The sequence below is a fragment of the Canis lupus genome, chromosome 10 (genome assembly GCF_048164855.1).
Source record: "Canis lupus baileyi chromosome 10, mCanLup2.hap1, whole genome shotgun sequence".
NCBI classification, from domain to species: domain Eukaryota; kingdom Metazoa; phylum Chordata; class Mammalia; order Carnivora; family Canidae; genus Canis; species Canis lupus.
The window spans coordinates 20,728,370-20,744,519 of NC_132847.1; the positions used below are offsets into that span (position 1 = coordinate 20,728,370).

At 39.3% G+C, this 16,150-nt stretch overlaps 1 non-coding gene and 1 pseudogene across 1 annotated transcript; one reads left to right on the top strand and one right to left on the bottom strand.

Annotated features, from left to right (window-relative positions):
• Positions 1-842: 842 nt before the first annotated feature.
• On the bottom strand, positions 843-13,235 carry LOC140641298 (TAR DNA-binding protein 43-like; annotated as a pseudogene).
• LOC140642056 (small nucleolar RNA SNORD107) lies at positions 8,126-8,185 on the top strand. Its single transcript, XR_012038635.1, has one exon. It is a non-coding gene; the product is annotated as a small nucleolar RNA SNORD107 (small nucleolar RNA).
• Positions 13,236-16,150: the final 2,915 nt, after the last annotated feature.

Below are 16,150 nucleotides of genomic sequence, written 5' to 3' on the forward strand. Positions count from 1 at the left end.
GCGGAAGGCAGTGTTAAACGGCTGAGCCACCCAGGCTGCCCATATTTTTGTTTCGATGGTTTGATTTTTAGTTGCTTTGAGGCAAACAATGGCCATCGTTTAGATTTGTAACTTTTAATCTTATGGTGAATTGTATTTGAAAACTACATTCTAAACTTAGCTTGATTTCCCCAAAGAAGCTCCTCAAGATCAAGACATTTTATATATTTTATGTTTCCAAAAATAAAATTCCCAACATCAGGCTGTCTTCCTGACAGTTCACAACTACAAACATAAATTAACAAGTGCAAGGTTTAGGATCAAATTAACATGGACTTGACAGAACAGGGATAAGTGGGCTACAAAATTTTATTTACAGGGGAGTCAAGGGTCCCTGTGCCAGCTTTGACACTCATTCAGCTCACCCCTCTGCCTGAGGCAAGGAGTAGGGAGTCCACAGAGCAGTAAGAGCATGCCCCTCACACACACACACAGTCTGCCCCCTTCTACTGGTACCTGGACTCCCTGGTTCAGCAGGGGTGGGGATACACAAGTCTTCCGTAGGGGGATGGAAGGAATGCGCTCATGAGAGCCAGAGTATAAGCACCTTGTGCACTGCCTCAGAAAAAAGGGAAGAATGGGGTGGACCTAGAGCTGGACTGAAGACTAGCCCTCCCTGCAGTGCCACAGTCTACAGAAATCTAAGAGTCTGAAAAATTCAAATCTAGTCTTCTAAGTCCTTACAATGGTGTATCCGCAAAGAAGGAGGCTAGAACCAAATATTTTATTCACATTTTTATTAGCTAGATTTTAACAAAACATGATAAATATAAAACCAGGCTACCTACATTAGAAGCACTAATAATAGCTAGTCAGTATATGAAAGTGAGTTGGGGCGCCTGGCTGGATCTTCAGTGGAGCTTGCCACTCTTGGTCTCAGGGTTGTGAGTTTGAGCTCCATGTTGGGTGTAGAGATTACTTAAAGATAAAAAACTTTTTAAAAAATGAGTTCAACCTGATGAAAATGATATAAAATACTCAGTGAGACAACTTTTCCGTTTATCAGATTGACAGTAATTAAAAGATTGATGAAAAGCCAGATACAAAAAGATCGTATATTTTATGATTCTGATTTATGTGAAATGTCCTGAATGGGCAAATCTGTAGAAACAGAGGATTAATGGCTGCCTAGGGCTGAAAGACGAGGAGTAAGGGGAGAATAGAGTGACTGCTAGTGGGAACAAGGATACTTTTTGGAGTGAAGACAGTATTCTCAATTTAGATTGTAGTGACGGTTGTACAACTCTGTGAGTACACTAAAAACCATTGAATTATACGTTTTAAATTGGCACATTTTACAGTATGTGATTTATATTTCAGTAAAACAATCTTTTAAAATGCAGTGTTGGTGATCATACTGCATAAAAGATATTCTTTTTTTTTTTAATTTAAATCAGTTTTATTTAAGAATTTCCAACATTGACAACTCTTATAAAAAGCATCCAAGCACAGGACACAGAACTGCCTCAGACAGCATTCTTAGGGGAGCTAACAGACATTAGGACTTCCACCCTTCTGTGCGACCCCCCGAGCTCACTGGTGAACTCTGCTTCCAAGTACTCCTGCAAAGCACACCACCAGCTCAGTCCAAGTTCTCAACCCACCAGCTTCAGGTCACATGAGCACACTTATAGATCAGTAACAGAGGAGAACACACACCATACAGCATTCACAGCCGTTGACAAAGGGGTGGGGAAGTACAAGTATCGGTTCACTTAACACATTCAACTAACGTGGGTTACCTAGGAACAAAACTCACTGAAAGTCTTCCAACAGATGTGGATGTCCTTTGAATGCAAAAACATTCGTACATTATTTGCTATCATTGCTCTATGCACACTCTCTCACCAAAGCCACAGGATTGAGAGACACATCTCGCCAAGTTAAAAAATATCCATTATGCACCACCAAGTCTCTGCACGCGCTGTCGCCTTTTCTTGCTCATACTCGCCTTTCATACCTCGGTACCACCATCAATCCCACACAAGGTTTCAAAAGTTCAAACAGCCTCTGGTTCCATATCACAGCCTTGCATTCACAGCGTTGATACGACTCCATGAAATAAAGAGTAGCAGATAAAAATGGGACACCCACCGTCAAAGACGCGGCCTGTGCAGCATGCTGACGGGTTCTTGAATGAGAAAGCGTGCAGACAGAAGAAGTATTCCTATGGCAGAACATTTACAGCACTACTTTCAATGACGTGCTTCTTCCATAAACATTTGAAATGAGATGAACTGCAGAGATTAAATGAAAGCTTCATATTGTACTTTTGCATGTGAAGGGAGACAGGTGTTAAAAAAACAAAAACAAAAGAACCAAACACTGTGACACCATGATCTCCAAAAAGGAGATTTTCCTAAGGGAAAAATCCATATGGTGGGGTTCAAATTAAAACAAGGAGAAAAGAATGTAGTTCTAATCAATGGTTTCCATTTGAACATGCAAAGAATTCACTTGACAAGTCCAGGGATAAAAGATTACAGGAGAAACCTTTTGATATCAATTGTAGTGCGTTGGTTTTTACCCATCAGGCAAACAGCAGTTCACTTTCAAACACTCAATATTTCAACCCTTTATGTAACAAAACTTATAAAATTCCTTTAGCTTTTCCTCTTTTTCTAAAAAAAAAATGTCAAAAATACTGCTGAATATACTCCACACTGAACAAACCAATTTTGAAAATTCTTCGTACATACGTATTTTACAACATACTTACCACGTGTTTAGAAAAATTTGAATTCCCAACAGTCTCTACCAACCCCACTGTCTACATCCCCCAGCCAGAGGATTTAGAATCCATGCTTGAGCCAAAGCCTCCATTAAAACCGCTGCCTGACCCTGCATTTGATGCGGATCCCCAACCAATCGCTGCACCTGAATTAGAACCGCTATAGGAGTTATTTCCAGAACCAAAGACCTGAATTGGCCCCCTCTGCATGTTGCCTTGGCTTTGGTTGTTACCTGATGGGCCTGACTGGTTCTGCTGACTGGCTAACATGCCCATCATGCCCCAGCTGCTCTGCAGCGCTGCCTGGGCCGCAACCGTCATACCTGGATTAATGCTAAAAGCACCAAAGTTCATCCCTCCACCCATATTACTACCTTGATTGTTTCCCAAACCAGCTCCACCCCCTCTACCGTTACCAAATCCACCCTGATTCCCAAAGCCACCTGGATTACCACCAAATCTTCCACTTCTTTCTGTCTATTGCTATTGTGCTTAGGTTCAGCATTGGATATATGTACGCCGATTCCTTTAATGATCAAGTCCTCTCCACAAAGAGACTAGGCAACCTGATCATCTGCAAATGTGACAAAGGCAAAGGCCCTGAAGGGTTTGAGAATGAAGACGTCTGCCACTTCTCCGTACTGGCAGAAGAACTGCCGCAGCTCCTCGGCGGTCATGTCCTCCGTACAGCGCCCAACAGACACCTTCCTACTTCTCAGAGGCTCATCTGGGCTTTGCTTGGAATTAGGAAGTTTACAATCCCACCACCGTCCATCTATCATATGTCGCTGTGACATTACTTTAACCTGGGTTTCATACTCCGTAGAGCGAACAAAGCCAAACCCCTTTGAATGACCAGTTTTAACCTCTTTCTTGACCTGAACCATAAGAACTTCTCCAAAGAGGGATCCCTGGGTGGCGCAGCGGTTTAGCGCCTGCCTTTGGCCCAGGGCGCGATCCTGGAGACCCGGGATCGAATCCCACGTCGGGCTCCCGGTGCATGGAGCCTGCTTCTCCCTCTGCCTGTGTCTGACTCTCTCTCATTCTGTGTGACTATCATAAATAAATAAAAAATAAAATTAAATTAAAAAGAAAAAAAAAGAACAAAGGTACTGAAATATTCTTTTAGATCCCGTTCAGTGGTTTTCCATGGAAGACCCAACACTATTAAATCAGAAGTTTTCTGGACAGCTCTTTTCACTTTCACTGCTGAAGAAGCATCTGTCTCATCCATTTTTCTTTTGTTATCTTTGGGGTAGTTGACCCCGTGCACCAGGTCGCCCCAGCCGGCGGCGGGGCCGTGCAGGATCCCCTCCACCCGCCGCACGCCCCGCAGGCACTGGGACGCCGGTTCCGGTAGCGCCGCCCGCACGCCCCGGGCAGCTGGGCGGTGACGGTGGACAGCAGCACCGTGCGGTCACCCTCCGACGGGGTCTCGGTGGGCTCGTCGTTCTCGTCCTCCGTCACCCGAATGGACTCGGACATCTCTTTATTTCTCCGCGAGCCCGCGGCTGGGAAGCCCGACGGGGAAACCGGAGCAGCCACCCACCCGCGAGCAGCCCCGCGACCGCTTCGCTCCCACAAAATCCATAGAAGATATTCTTAGATACTGCTAGAAATACGCAACCTTTAAAGAAGATTATTTCTTTCAAAATATAATATGCAACACATGTTTTGACATGAAATCCCAAATCTAGACCTCTCTTCTATTGGTGCATATTTGCACATATTTGCAAAGATCTATACAAAGATGTTGTAATAGTTAAATATAGAAATCAACCTAAATGGTCTCAGTTAAAGAACAACAATACCATCGTATGTTATGGTGCTTTCATACTCCCGTTAAAGAATGAAATTCTTTGTTTTGTTTTGGGAAGTATGTCTATTCGTGATGCCAAATTTTTTAATTTGTTCAACTACAAGAAAGGAAAGATATCTACAATTTTGAGCCTACTTATTTTCCATTACATAGCAGGAGAATTTACATAATTTATAGATCAGTGTATTACTATAAAATGAGTGAGATCGTAGGACGCTTGGGTGGCTTAGTTGGTTAAGCGTCTGACTCTTCATTTTGGCTCAGATCATGATTTCAGGGTCTTGAGATTGAACCCCACATCAGGCTCCACACTCAGTGCAAAGTCTGCCTAAGCTGCTCTCCCTCTGCGCCTCCTCTCTTTCTCTGTCTCTCCCTGTCTCTCTCAAATAAATAAATAAATCTTTTTAAAAAAAATAAGGTGAATGAGACGATATTAATGGATTATCAGAGGCTCGTGAAAATTTTTAATTTCCTGAACAAATACAATTCCCTAGAGCAAATTACAATTTCCTGTAAAGAGCCTATTTTGTATTTTCTTAAATTTACAGGTTATAACCTTTATCACAAAAATTTAAAACATAGTATAATTGTGTTTGCAGGAAAAGAACATCAAAATCAACCTTCAAGAACTTTGTCTTAGCTTCAGGTTTTGTCTGCTGTGTTCTTGAGATAACCAATTCTAAGCGCACTTCCTTCTTTTTGGAAATTAACCTGATAAGTAGCTTCTTCCTCTTTTTTTTTCCCCCTTGATATTTCTTTACCATTGAGATTTGGAAAGTTTCTCTTTTTTTTTTTCTTATTTTAACCAAAGCTGAACTTCTGCTGAATAATTTTTTGTCCACCTAACATGATACCACGGAGCAAATTTGTTTAAATTTTAACTAATCATTGTACATTGGTATAGAAAGATCTTTAAGATATATTGTTCAGTGAAAAACATATGTGTATATATATGCTTAGAACTTGGAGTGAGAAGGAATTGAGATGAGTGGATTGTATTTTTACTCCATATACACCCAAGTAAACACTTTTAAAAATATTTTATTTATTTATTTGAAAAAGAGAAAGAGAGTGAGAGAGAATGAGAGCAGGGTGAGGGACAGAGGGAGAGGTAGACACCCTCCCCCCACCCCACTGAGCAGAGAGCCCTACAGGTGCAGGGTGCAACCCCGGACTTCCGAATCATGACCTGAGCCAAAAGCAAACACCTAAATGGCTAACCCACCCAGGCACCAGTTGTTTGACACTTTTATAATGTGCATTAATTCATGAATTTCACGTATAATCTCTGATGTAGCTGAATAGATTATCCCAGGAGGAGACCCCCATGTGACTCAAGAAGAGGATTCACTCACCCTAACTATAAATGACTGAGTAGTTATTCAGCCCTCTAGATTTTTCATATTTTTAGTGATGATACTCACTAATATAAGTTAATTTTCATTTTTTTAAAGATTTTATTTATTCATGAGAGACACACAGAGAGAGGCAGAGACATAGGCAGAGGGAGAAGCAGGCTCCCTGCAGGAAACCCAATGCCGGACTCGATCCTAGGACCCTGGGATTATGACCTGAGCGAAAGGCTCAACCACTGAGCTACCCAGGTGCCCCCAAGTTAATTTTCATTTTGTGGAATTTCATGCAGTTAAAAAAATGAAGTAAAACACTGAGAAAAATGGGGCATCGGAGGAACTTTAAGAGTTTTTAGAAGTATGGTTAAGGCCAGGAGCCTCAATCTTTGTCTGCTTTTCCCACCTGCTGCTCTATTTCTTATGACCCCAGAGATAAACTGACAATCCAAATTCTACCACAGGTGATAAGGTTCTCATAGTCAAAGCAGGGTATGTGTGCCTGTGCACACATGTCTTTATAAAACACTTATAATTAGAATCATCATTTTCCTCCAAAAGTTTAGTAATACATTTCAGCCATCTGAGAAACAAAGACACATCCTATCCTTAACCCAACTCTGTTCATCATTCAGCTAAGCAAGTGTTCATATGCTAAAAGAAAAAAAAAAATGCAATCACATTTTCAAGATGGTAAAGAAAACTATTCAAAGGGGGCTGCAACAAAGGAGTTCTGTAGGTGGGGAGAGAAATCAGGCTCAACTCCAAATACAGCAAGGAAAAGTGGAAATGTATTGCCAATGAGCAAGGTTGGGTGGGAGGACATGGGTTGGGTGAATGGAGAATTATTAAGAGGAAATATCAGGGGTAAGAGAAGATTCTGGCTAAGCCCATCTAACAGGATACTTGCTGGAGGCAGGCCAGAGTGATGGGACCATCTGGGGAACAGTGGAGGATGAGGAACCCAAACAGATATCGAGGGTGATCAGCTATGGAAGGTGGGAGAGTCTGCCTAAACCAACTTGACAGGATTCTTGCTAAAATTAGGTAATGCAGAGAAAGACACAGAAGTCCAAAAATCAGGACCAGGTGAAGAAAGAGTTCCAATGAACCTGACTAAAGTGTGGTCAAGGGTAGACTCTGTCACATACATTATCTGCAAAAAAAAGAGTGAGATTCCTAAAATCCTTGCATTCCGTGATAAGCCAAGAATAACAGGCACACCCTGGTTTTCTTTGTCAAAACACAAGCATCTTTCTTTTTTTTTAAATCAAAACTGAACTAAATGCCATCTGCGTCGAATTTTTGACTGCCATATATACTCAGCTACAACTGGTTTGTTCTCTCAATTTAGTGAGCCATTACTCCTGAAACCTGGACTCTCTTGCAAACAGTGCAAGGAAAAAAAAACACAGACACACACACACACATACACACACACACACACACACACACACACACACACTTTATTTATCGCTAAAATATGTCTCTAAGGTTTTTATCTAATACACCAAAATGATATTCTTGCATGTAGGACTTCCTGCCCAAGACCTAATTGATGCTTATTGTACAGGAAGCAAAGTCTATTCCCTAAGGAGAAATAACACATTGGCAGACTACGTGGAAGGAATCTCAAGATAAATTTATTCGATAAGTAAATGTTCAGGGTGGTGCGTGCTGTGTAATTGGCAAAAAAAAAAAAAAAAAAAAAAAAGCACAGGAACCCACACACTTTTAATCTTACTAAATAATTGGCAAAAATACCAAGTCATAAGCAAACACATTTCTCAGCTTCTACCCTGCAGAGAAATGGAGACTAATTACAACTTCCTATCAGATCTATGAATTTTTAGGGCAGTCGGGGTGGCTCAGCAGTTTATCGCCGCCTTCAGCCCAGGATGTGATCCCGGAGACCTGGGTTCCCGCGTCGGGCTCCCTGCATGGAGCCTGCTTCTCCCTCTGCCTGTGTCTCTGCCTCTCTGTGTGTGTGTGTGTCTCTCATGAATAAATAAATAAAATATTTTTTTAAAACTATGAATTTTTAAATGTGTCACCTAAATGAAATGTAATGAGTCCCCTAAGTACATGGCTAATGTTTATGAATAGCACTCATCAAAAGTACAACTGTACCATGTAAATGGCTTACTACAACTTCTAATTGAATACTACACCCTCAAAAAAGAAATAGGTTCATGATGACACATGACCTTGTCTGAACATAATGATTTCAAAATTTGAGCTTAAATTCTCCTTGTTTTTTTTTTTTATTTTTTATTTATTTATGATAGTCACACAGAGAGAGAGAGAGGCAGAGCCATAGGCAGAGGGAGAAGCAGGCTCCATGCACTGGGAGCCTGACATGGGATTCGATCCCGAGTCTCCAGGATCGCGCCCTGGGCCAAAGGCAGGCGCAAAACCGCTGCGCCACCCAGGGATCCCCTCTCCTTGTTAAATAAAACAAGCCTGCGTGTACTCAGATGGGATTATTCGGAGATGAGGGCCTTTGCCCACAGTTCCTATTGAAGTCAAAGAAAGGTGCTTTGTCTTCAAATTATATTTATCTTTTCATGGTAAAGTTGTTTTACTCAGTGTCTTGCAATTTTTATTTCTGGGTGCTACTACTAGCTTATTAAAAAAATGTAAAACTTCTGCTTTTTAAAAAACTACCTTATATTTGAAAATATAATTAGACATTTAGTCTTAGACATTTATGTTATTTCTTATAATGTCTGACATTTTTTTTTAATTTTTATTTATTTATGATAGTCACACAGAGAGAGAGAGAGGCAGAGACACAGGCAGAGGGAGAAGCAGGCTCCATGCACCAGGAGCCCGACGTGGGATTCGATCCTGGGTCTCCAGGATCACGCCCTGGGCCAAAGGCAGGCACTAAACCGCTACGCCACCCAGGGATCCCTTGTCTGACATTTTATATATGAAATCAGACAAATAGTATTGAGAAAGTTTATTTCTATAAACCTTTTTTATTTGCCTATATCCCTACATCCGAAGACCTGCTGCATAATACGAAGAAAAAAGTTACTTTTAACATATGACATTTAAAGTTTTTGTGGTATTCTCTTACAGTTATTATTTCACTTTTCTTAAAAGTATTACTATGTGTCTTATATTTTTATATTATGGCTCATATTATAAACTCTATATTTCTTAATAGTGTTTCATTGTGTAAAATTGACCAGATTCACAAAAAAAAAGCTACTCTCTGAAATTTGTGTGTTTTCATGCTTCATCATATTGTTTTTGGCTTTTAAATAAATATAATATGGTTTACAGCAAAAAAGAAATACTCTTTTTTGGAAAATTAACAGTGTACTAACAAACCATAACTATGTTAAAGCCTTCTTGGCTCCACTTGAGTACTTCCTAAGGCCCATTCTCCCAATTTGCAATCCAAGCAGAAATTCTCTAACTGTATGTTAGGCATTCAGGAAAACTAAAGCAGTCCACAAAACTTCCAGGGATGATTCCCTGGAAATACACACTGGAATTCTATTCAGCCTTAAAAAGAAGTATATTTTAACACAAGCTAAAACATGCATGAATCTTAAGGACATTATGCTAAGTCAGACACAAAATAAGTGAGATACAAAAAGACAAATACTCTATGATTCTATTTATATGAGATACCAAAAGTAGTCAAATTCATAGACACAGGAAATAGAATGGTGGTTGCCAGGAGTTGAGGATAGGAGGAGTGGGGACTTAGTAAGTATAGAGTTCCAGTTTTTTGCAAGGTAAAAATTCTGGAATTACTTTCACAGCATTGTAAATAAACAGTAATACTGAACTGTACACTGAAAAATGATTAAGATAGTAAATTTTGTGTTACATGTATTTTACCACAGTTAAAAGTAAAATTTAGGGTAACCTCAACCCTTGATATCAGCTTAGGTCACAATCTCAGGATCCTGCTATTGAGTCCCATGGGCTCCGGGCTGAGCATGGAGCCTGCTTAAGATTCTCTCCTTTTCCCTCCATCTCTCCCGCTCACATGTGTGCTCTCTCTCCCTCTTTAAAAGAAAAGAAAAAAGTAAAATTTCAAAAAAAATCAAAGGAATTATAATCTCAATTTCCTGACTTTCATAATATATTATCATCATATAAGATAATACCATTGAGAAAAAAAAAAAAAGGTAATACCATTGAGGGAAACTAGGTGATGGATACCTAGAACCTCCCTGTACTATTTTGCAACTTCTGGCGAATCTAAAACAACGTAAAAATTAAAAAGGTCAGTTTTCTTTATAATACTCAAAAGTCATCAAAGTCAACACTTCCTGATTATTTTACTACAATCTGTAATTTTCTATATCCTTTATGTTATTTATATATATTATACTTGTATGGTGGAAACATTATATAATATTATGCTACTGCATATCTCCTCTCAACTTCACTTTCAATTGGCAGCTTGAAATTGGCCCTGGTGGGAGTACTTATGCCACAAAGATCAGCCAACTCTACAAATCAAGCCCCCCGCCCAATAATCCCCAGCCAGTTGTTAAGCCTTTACCAGCAGCCCAGTGTCCAGGTGTCCTCAGGATTAAAATTAGGTTAATTTTAAGATGAAGTCCTGTGCATATGAGAGGAGCAGACAAATAAGGGGACTAAGTGACCTTGGGCAGATGCTTAGAAACTTCAGAGTTGGGCAAGTACAGCCAAGGAGTATCCTTCTATGCTGTGTCTCCATAGGAGGCTCTGACAGTTATTTTTATTTGTCAACTTGGCTGAGCTAAGGCATACCCAGAGAGCTGATCAGACATTGTAGCTGGGTGCATCTGTGAGGCCGTTTGAGGAAGAGATTAGTATCTGAATCAGTAAACTGAGTAAAGAAGTTCCACCTTGATAATGTGGGCAGGTATCATTCAGTTGTTTTTGAGAATTTTCTCTGTGTGTGTCTCTCTGTCAGTCTCTCTGTCTCATCTGGGGCTAGGACATCCATCTTCTGCCTCTGGATATCAGATGTTGGAACTCCTGGTTCTCCAGCCTTCAGACTCTGGAACTTACATCAGCAGCCCCATGATTCTCAGGCCTCGAACTAAATATAAACTGCTTTCCTGGTTCTCCAGCTTGCACGTGACAGATCATGGGACAGCCTCCATAACCACAGTGAGCCAATTCCTATTATAAATCTCCTCGTCTGTATTTAAATCTGTATCTATATCTGTTTACATCTCTCTGTATTCTGTTGGCTCTATTTCCCTGGAAAAACTCTTACAAATACAGAGACAAAGGGGGAACACCTGACCACCAGGGCTGTTTTGAGAAGTGAATGGTGATTGAGTGTGGGAGTTTTTTAAATTGAAATATGATCGACATAAATATTAGTTTTGAGAGTACAACATAGTGGGGTGCTTGGCTTGATCAATCGGTAGAGCATGCGATTCTTGATACCAGGGTTGTGAGTTTGAGCCCCACGTTGAGCATGGATCATACTGGGGAAAAAAAAAAGAGTACAACTTAATGATTTGACAATTATATACATTAGAAAATGCTCACCACAGTAATTGTTGTTATTATGAGTCACCATACAAAGTTACTACATTATTATTAACTATATTCCCTATGTGTAGTTTTCATTCTCATGACTCATTTATTTTATAACTGGAATTTATACCACTTAATCTCCTTCACCTATTTCACCCATCCCCCATCCCCTCTAGCAGCCACCAGTTTATTCTCTTATTTATCATTCTGTTTCTCTTTTTTTGTTGTTTGCTCATTTGTTTTTAGATTCCATCCATAAATGAAATCATATGGTATTTATCTTTCTTTGACTGGCTTGTTTTGCTTAGCATTATACTCTCTAGGCCTATCCATGTTGTGGGAAATGGAAAGATTTCATTCATTTTTCTACATTATATGAGTAATATTACATCACATATATTTATCAATGGACTACTTAGTTTGTTTTTTTTTTTTTAAAGAATTTTTTTTTTAATTTTTTCATTTATTTATGATAGAGAGAGAGAGAGAGAGAGGCAGAGACATAGGCAGAGGGAGAAGCAGGCTCCATGCACCGGGAGCCCGACATGGGATTCGATCCCAGGTCTCCAGGATTGCACCCTGGGCCAAAGGCAGGCACTAAACCGCTGCGCCACCCAGGGATCCCCTGGACTACTTAGTTTGATTCCACATTTTGGCTACTATGTATAATGCTGCAGTGAACATAGGGGTGCATATGTCTTTTTGAATTAGTGCTTTCATTTTCTTGGGGTAAATACCCAGAAGTTGAATCACTGGATGGTTTATATTTTTAACTTTTTGAAGAACCTCCATGCTGTTTTTCATAGTAGCAGCACCAGTTTACATTTCTGCCAATAGTGTTTAAGAGTTCCGTTTCTCCATATCCTCATCATTTTTTGTTATTGTCTGTTACTGTCTTTTTGATACTAGCTCTTCTAAGTGGTGTGAGGAGAAATCTCATTGTGGTTTTGATTTACATTCCCCTGATAGTTAATGATGTTGAGCATCTTTTCATGTGTCTGTTGGCTATCTGTATGTCTTCTTTAGAAAAATGTCTATTTAGGTCCTCTGCCCATTTTTAAAATCATTGTTTGCTTTCCCTGGCATTGAATTTTATGAGTTCTTTATATATTTTAGATGTTAACCCCTTATTGTATATGTCATTTGCAAACATTTCCCATTCAGTAGATTGTCTGTTCATTTTCATGGTTTCATTCACTTCGCAAAAAAGCTTTTTAGGTTGATATAGTCCCAATAGTTTATTTTCGTTTTCATTTCCCTTGCTTGAGGAGACAGATCTGGAAAAATATTGCTAAGACTGACATATTTTCTTGGAGTTTTTATGGTTTCAGGTCTTACATTTAAGCATTTGGTGCTTAATGATGCAAGGAAGTGTCCAGTCTCATTCTTTTGCATGTAGCCGTGAATGTGGGTTTTCTTGACAGTGGGTTTCTCCAGCCTGGAGCTCTGTGCCCAAGGATTCATGCACTCCCCATCTCCTGAGTGGAGATAAAGCAGAGTGGTCTGGCTTTCTCTCATCTCTTGCTCTTGGGATAGAGAAATCTCCTTTCCTAAATTTGTGGCTGTTATAGGGTCTGTGGACACTTTGAACTTTTTAAAATGAGAGACCCAGGAAAGACATGGCTCTGAACAGGTATTATTTCTGAAATTCTAAAGAAAGCATACACCCTACATGACCGCCAGCTGAAACCATGGCTATAGAAGGAAACTCAGTCCCACTCAATCATAGTCTCTGGGTAAAACTAAAAAAAAAAATAGAAATTTGAGAGGATGAGTTTGGGACCTGAAAAATTTTTAACTTCAAACTTTGAGTTCAAAAGAACAAAAAATTTTAATTTGGAATTTTAATTCCTTGTACTTAATTGTCTCTGGTTTACAAAATTTGCAAAAAGATTTTATCTTTAGACTTTAATTTCTTTCCGGGAATTTGATAATGAGGAAAGATTTACATTCACATTTGATAAAATTCCATATTTTCAGTTTTTATTATTTATTATATATCAATATATTCATTCAGTCTCATGTGGAACTTCTGATACACTCTGTTGGGCATTGTGACTGTGCTTAGTTTGGAATGGAAAGTGGAGAATTAGTTTCTAGCCTTTGAAGTGGAATATCTTTAGTATTGACTAATAAGTATACTTGCTCACCCATTTTCTAGGCTTCTTGGATCAAAATCTAAATTCCCACCAACAGTCCTAGAATAATGCCCAAAAGAAAAGTGTATGTATTGGGAAGAGCAGTTTTATGAATACAATTAAACAGAATAGCCTGTGGTTCTCCACAGGCTTAGTAGATAAATAAATGAACCCAAAGAACAAAGAACTGGGGAATGTAGGAATGGAATTCCTTTCTTCTACTCCTGGCTTACTTATGGAAGGCTTCTTCCTAAGCACACTCTTCCCTTTTTCCCACTACATCCCAAGAGAATGGGGTGATTTATCTGTTTAGTAAATCTCTGAAGAAAACCACTAATGCAAATTCTTTGCTCCGCTGTTCTTCCTCTTAGAAGCCAGCTGCCCTCAAGAAGCTCCTATCCTAAACTAATCCCCCAGTTCCCTTACCCCTTCTGGATTAAATCTGCTTAATTGTGAGATGAGTATTAGTAAGAACACATGGCTACAGACTTAGAGCCATATCCTTCAACCTCATCTCTACCAACAATAAGATGTAATCAGAATGTGGGTTCTATATATACTCTTTGTTTTATCTTCTCAGTTTGTCTATAAATCAAGAAAGGAAAAGAAGTACTATTTATTGGGGGTCCTCCTGGGGACTCCAACACAGGGCACTTAATATTTTCCAAAGAGAAATGCTATTCATTATAATTTCAGAGGAGTAAATAACAAAACCTCTTTCTTGTTTTAATTCCAGTATAGTGGGGATCCCTGGGTGGCTCAGCAGTTTAACGCCTGCCTTTGGCCCAGGGCATGGTCCTGGAGTCCCAGGATCGAGTCCTGCGTCGGGCTCCCGGCAGGGAGCCTGCTTCTCCCTCCCCCTGTGTCTCTCCTGTGTCTCTGCCTCTCTGTGTCTCTCTCTCTCTCTATGCCTATCATAAATAAATAAATAAATCTTTAAAAAAATAATAATTCCAGTATAGTTAAAATATAGTGATTATATTAATTGCAGGTATATAGTTAAGTAATTCAACGACAGTTCTGTACACTAGTCAGTGCTATCATGATAAGAGTACTCTTAAACAAAACCTTTTATAGAATCCCAAACACACCAAATAGCTGATTCTTGAAGACATGCAATATCAATATTAAGAGGAATTATATCCTCCCCTTAGCAGACATGAGCATTCTCTGATATCCATCTTTCCCTGAATCACTTACAGCCACGTTCAGTAAAATATAAGTAGTATAAACTGCAAAACATTTACTATATACTGAACTTTCTATTAGTTATACCAGAAAGAGAGTTCATTCCTTTGTTTTCTGCCTAACAGTACTTAATAGCAAACCAATAATTGAATGAGACATTTCCTGAACTCAGAAAAGAAAATCATTGCAACACCTTTTATTATACCAGATATTTTTAAAAATCAGCATTAACTAAAATCCAGAGAAAGATCTATTGAATAGAGCCTAATTTATTTTCTTTAATAACAAAAATGTGCTCCATGAGACTTTTATTGAATGATGAAATGCAGTCTTAGCAAAGCTTAATGTTCTCCGGAACCCAACCTGTACTATGCTGCCAAATAGAAGTGTCTAATGTGACAAAAATAAGATTTAAAAAGGATACACTGCTGCTCTCAAGAGTAAGATTCTTATCATTCTTCTAGCTAGTGATGGCCTTTGGGCTCTATTATTTTCAGGAATTGTTGATGCTTTCCACAGGACAGATACATCAAAAAAGAGGAAATATGAGATAGAATAGTAACAAAATACATTTTGTAATATGCCATAAAAAATACAAGGAGGAGGGTGCCTGGCTGTCTTGGTCAGTGAAAGACGTGACTCTTGATCTCAAAGTTGTAAGTTTGAGCCCCACATTTGGTGTAGAGATTACTTAAAAATTAAAATCTTAAAAAAAATACTAGGAGGAATTGTGAATCATTTAGTAATTATTCCTGTTTTATTTTCTTTAATATGTTTAAAATTTATTTCATTTTAGAGAGAGAGGGAGCAGGGGAAGGGGTAGAAGGAGAGGGAAAGAACCTCAAGCAGACTCGCCCCCCCAACCTCACCCACACACACACACACACACACACTGAGCCTGATGCAGGACTCAGTCTTACCACCCTGATATCATGACCTGAGCCAAAACCAAGAGTCACATACTTAACCAACTGAGCCAGCCAGGTGCCTCTAAATTATTCCTGTTTTAATGTGGTGCATTCAAGGCAAGAGTAAAGATAAAGGAGGAGAGTATTGTAGACCTCAATTGTAATAATTGTAGACCTCAATTACAGTGGTTCCAAAGTACTTTTAGTCATTAGAAATTATTTATTCTTTTTTTTAAGATTTTATTTATTTATTAATGAGAGACACACACACACAGAGGCAGAGACACAGGCAGAGGGAGAAGCACGCTCCATGCAGGGAGCCTGACATAGGACTGAATCCCCCGTCTCCAGGATGAGGCCCTGGACTGAAGGCGGTGCTAAACCGCTGAGCTACCCTGGCAGCTCGAATTCATTTATTCTTATTGAAGAATAAGAACTCTAACTGGCTGCTTTGCAGAAAATAACAAGCT